This window comes from Chiloscyllium plagiosum, unplaced genomic scaffold (genome assembly GCF_004010195.1).
Source record: "Chiloscyllium plagiosum isolate BGI_BamShark_2017 unplaced genomic scaffold, ASM401019v2 scaf_9201, whole genome shotgun sequence".
Lineage (NCBI taxonomy): Eukaryota > Metazoa > Chordata > Chondrichthyes > Orectolobiformes > Hemiscylliidae > Chiloscyllium > Chiloscyllium plagiosum.
The window spans coordinates 11,920-17,235 of NW_025212119.1; the positions used below are offsets into that span (position 1 = coordinate 11,920).

The window sequence follows — 5,316 nt, forward strand, 5'->3', positions numbered from 1 at the left end:
TGGGTCCTCTACTTTTTATTATGTACATAAATGATTTGGATGCGAGCATAAGAGGTACAGTTAGTAAGTTTGCAGATGACACCAAAATTGGAGGCGTAGTGGACAGCGAAGAGGGTTACCTCAGATTACAAGAGGATCTTGACCAGATGGGCCAATGTGCTGAGAAGTGGCAGATGGAGTTTAATTCAGATAAACGAGGTGCTGCATTTTGGGAAAGGAAATCTCAGCAGGACTTATGGACTTAATGTTAAGGTCCTAGGGAGTGTTGCTGAACAAAGAGACCTTGGAGTGCAGGTTCATAGCTCCTTGAAAATGGAGTCACAGGTAGATGGATAGTGAAGATGGTGTTTGGTATGCTTTCTTTTATTGTTCAGAGTATTGAGTACAAGAGTTTGGAGGTCATGTTGCGGCTGTGCAGGACATTGGTTAGGCCCCTGTTGGAATATTGCATGCAATTCTGGTCTCCTTCCTATCGGAAAGATGTTGTGAAACTTGAAAGGGTTCAGAAAAGATTTACAAGCTTGTTGCCAGGGTTGAAGGATTTGAGCTATAGGGAGAGGCTGAACAGGCTGGGGCTGTTTCCCTGGACCATCAGACACTGAGGGGTGACCTTATAGAGGCTTACAAAATTATGAGGGGCATGGATAGGGTAAATAGGCAATGTCTTTTCCCTAGCAACAGGGAGTCCAGAATTAGAGGGCATAGGTTTAGGGTGAGAGGGGAAAGATATAAAAGAGACCTAAGGGGCAACTTTTTCACACAGAGGGTGGTACGGGTATGTAATGAGCTGCCAGAGGAAGTGGTGGAGGCTGGTACAATTGCAACACTTAAAAGGCATTTGGATGGGTATATGAATAGGAAGGTTTTGGAGGGATATGGGCTGGGTGCTGGCAGGTGGGACTCGATTGGTTGGGATATCTGGTCGGCATGGACGGGTTGGACCAAAAGTTCTGTATCCATGCTATATATCTCTATGACTCCATGCTAGCAAATGAGACTTGATTAGTTTAGGGTATATTGTCAGTGTGCACTATTTGGATCAAAAGCTGTATGTCTCTACAACCTAAAAGTTACAGGTTGATAACTAGACTCTCATATATACACAGCAAAAACTTGGCAGGTGGCATATGATAAATACATAGTCAGAAACCAAAGACTGACAGGTACAAATTAATAACTGCACCCTGAGATACACAGAGCAAAAACTGACATGGATATACTCATACAGCACTGAAAAGCCCTTCAGACATCGTGTCTTCACTCACAATAACTACTACTGAAGGTTTGCTAATTTTCTGCACTTGTCCCACGTCCATTAATGGTATGACATTTCAAGTGCTCATCCAAATACTTTTTCAAGGTTAAGGTTTCTGGGCACCACTGCCTTCCCAGCCAGTATCTTCCAGATTTCCACCACTTGCTGAGTGAAAGAGATTTTCCCTCAATATATTTACCCCTTACCCTACACCATAGTGAGAATCCTTATCCTTAACCATATTCTAACCCAATCACCACTTGTGATTAATCGCTCAAGGGAAACAGCTTCTCTACATGCACCCTCTCCATACGCCTCATAATCTTTCACACCTCAGTCATCTCTGCTCTAGAAAAAAACAATCCAAGCTCATTTAGTCTCTACTATTTTGGAAGTAATATTAGTGCTTTGATCCTGATCCCCGATACTGGGTTTGGGTTTAGCACTGCTGCTGTCACTGTCAGTTTATTGTGAATGATTTATTCTGGCAACTTGAAGCAGCGCATGCGCGATGCTACCCCTTCCACCAAAGCTGACTGTTCCTGAGCAGAGGAGCGCATGCGTGAGGCCCTCCCCCAGCGCTGCCATTGAGGAGCATTTACTCAGTGAGTGCAAGAGGTTTGTTTGTAACAGACCGCAATGGAGAGATCAGCGCCCAGGGAAGCGAGGGAACAGCAGGCTCCTTCCAGCAGCACATCGGGATGGGAGCCTGGGACACAGAGGGGGCTCCGAGACCGGGATTGATTCGGGGTGAGTTCAGGGAGAACCGGGGGCTGTTTGTAAGAGGCCGAGCGGAGCAGGAACTGGTCCCGGAACTTGGAGTGAGCGGGCTGGGGGGAAGAGAGAGGCCTTTCTCGGGCTGTGTGTGGGCCTGCTGAGGGAGGCAGAGCGGGAAGAAGCTGCTGTGGGACATTCTTGGGGTTTACAATCCCCTAAACACTGATGGGAATTCTGTTTGGCTTCTATTTCATGTTGTTTGTTGATGTTGGGTGGTGAATAATGGAAGCACAGACCACAATTTTGTGACAATCCTATAAAGGACACGTATTAGAGTGAACAGATTTGAAGTTTCGAGTAAAGCATTAGACATAGCGTTCCTCGTTCTTTCCTTCAACAGTTAGTGTATTGGTAGCTTGAGGCAGAGCATTCCACACAGTCACCACTCTCTGGTTGAAGAAATATCTCCTCATCTCTGTCCTAAATGGTCTACCCCGTATTTTTAAGCTATGTAACCTAACAGGTAAAGATTTCTTACTACACTTCCAAGTTCACAGAGGGATAAACACACTGTCATGTACAGTTTGAAAACAATACTCAAACATAACAGATCAGAATCTCACAGGTACATATTGGGAACTACACTCTCTTATTCACCTAGCAGAAATTGACAGATGCAGACTGGTAACTACACTGACACATTCACAGCACAAACTGACAGGAACAGGTGGACAACTACCTTCATTCATTTATGAAGCAGAAACTAACAGGTACAGATGATAACCACCATTTACATATTCACAGGACAGAAAGTTACAGTCATAAATTCATAACTGGACATTACAGAAACTGACATACATTTTGATAAAGGCATTCGAACGTTACCAAACCAGAAACTTACAGCTACATGTTCATGTCAACACTCTCATAGACAGACAGCAGAAACTCACAGGGGTAGGTTAGGAAATACACATACGCATTCACATAGTAGAAACTGACATGTCCATATTAATGACTATATTTGGATGTTCACAAAGCAAAGACAGATTGATAACTGCACCATAGTCACAGAGCAGAATCTGACAGGTATATTTCCATATGTACATGTCTGAAACTGACAGGTTTTCAAATTGATAACCTTATTCACATATTCACAACACAGATACTGACAGGGAATGATTGATATATTCACTCACATATTCACCAAGCAGAAACTGACTGGTACAGATTGATAACTAAACTCACATGTTGAAAATAACTAAACTCACATGTTGAAATAACAGAAACTGAAAGGTACAGACTGATAGCAACACTCTCATAGTTCATACTGCCAGATATTGATTGAGATGTATGCTCTCATTCACATAGCAAAAATTGGCAGGTATAATTTAATTACTTCCTTGGATATATGGAGAAGACACTGATAGGGACAGATTGGAAATTACACTCTTCTAGTTACGTAACAGAAAATCACAGGTACAAATTGATAACAACACTTCCACTTTCACTTAACATAAACTCTCAGATACAGTTTGATAAGTACACTCAATTTCACACAGAATCTGACAGATAGAGATTGAAAACTGCACTCTCATATTGACTTGGCAGAAACAGATAGGCATAGATTCGAACCTGTGCCCACATATTCACATTGACGAAACTGACTGCTAAACTTCTGTATATGTAGAGAAAATTTTATGACGAGTATAATTTTAGAAAGACACTCAAATATTCATAGGGCAGAATGTATTGATCACAGCACTGTCTCACCAAGCAGAAACTGACAGGGAAATATTGATAAATACACTCACATATTCACATTGCAGAGACTGACAGGAAGCATTGCTTCCGAATTTCTCATATTCATACAGCGGAATTGATCAGGGATAGACTGACAATTTCACACACATATTCAGCCAGAAAAACTGACAGATATGGATTAGTAACTACATTTACAGATTCTGACAGGGACAGATTAAACTAAACTCTCAGAAAAACTCAAAGCAGAATCTGATAGGTACATAATGATAAATGCAATTACACATTCACAAAGCCAAAAACTGACAGTTACTCATTGATAATTAAACACTCTGATTCAGAGAACAGAAACTAATGAGGAAAGATTGATCAATTTACTTTCACATTGCAAACACTGATAGCAATTGCTTGATAAATACACCCACAGACACTGAGCAGAAACTGTTAGGTACAAATTGATAACTGCACGCCTGTATGCATATAGCAGAAAGTGACATGGATAGATTGATAACTACAGTCACACATTCTCATTGCAGCATCTAACAGCAACACATTGATTGACAATCTCTTGTTCACAAGACAGAATTGACAGACTGAAAATGACAGTCACATTCACACAGCAAAATCTGACAGGTACAGATTGATAACAGCACTCTCACATTCACACTGACTGAAACTGGCAGGTATATGTTGATAACTGCATTCATCTATTAACAAACCAGAAACTGACAGGTACAGGTTAGTACTGACACTCTCAGATTAACAGAGCAGAAACTGACAGGGATAGGCTGCTCAATAAATTCACACATTCACATTGTAGAGACTGACAAATATGTATTTATAACTGTATTTTGACATTTACAAGTTGAGATGGATAACTCCATTCAAATATTTGTACAGGAAAAATTGACAGGTCCAAATTGATAGCTATGTTGACATATCCATGAAACAGAGACTGGCAGGAACAGTTTCTGGACCGCACTCAATTGGTATTGAATTAACAAAAAGAAACATCACCAGACATGGAGAAAGAGTAGAATCAGACATGTTGTTCTGTTTGAATTCCTGGCTTTAAATACAATATCCTCCATGATTATTAACAGAATGTTGCGTTGATCAGTTAAAGATGGTCAAACTTGGCTGATGGTGATTTACAGGAGATTTCACTTCTGTCTTCCTCCAGGCAAGTACTCAAAGGACCAAGACAATGTAATATTCCCTCGGTACAGAGCCGAGTGTGACCAGCTGCTTCTAACAAACAGCAGGTATGTTACTGCTGTCAGAGCGAAGAACATCCTTTCCACTGTCAGATTTTTCCACACATTGAGCTCAGTTTAAGACAGAGATGTTCAAACAATTGAGAAAATATCAGTTTGTTTCTTTCTCACAGTTCACAATGCACATGTGTCCAGTTTGAACAAATGTCACCATTCATAGCTCATTGATATTTGCACAATTTTGAAACTGGAAAGTCTGAATTCTTGTCCAAAATATGCACTCACGAACTGAAACAGATCTGCCTACAATCACCCTCATAACGAATCACACCCTCACAGAGAATATTAGTGGCTGCCAGAGAAATACAT

At 41.0% G+C, this 5,316-nt stretch overlaps 1 long non-coding RNA gene across 1 annotated transcript; it reads left to right on the forward strand.

Moving 5' to 3' along the window:
• Positions 1-1,964: 1,964 nt before the first annotated feature.
• Positions 1,965-5,087, forward strand: LOC122547306. Its single transcript, XR_006310964.1, has 2 exons — positions 1,965-2,005; positions 4,914-5,087. It is a non-coding gene; the product is annotated as an uncharacterized LOC122547306 (long non-coding RNA).
• Positions 5,088-5,316: the final 229 nt, after the last annotated feature.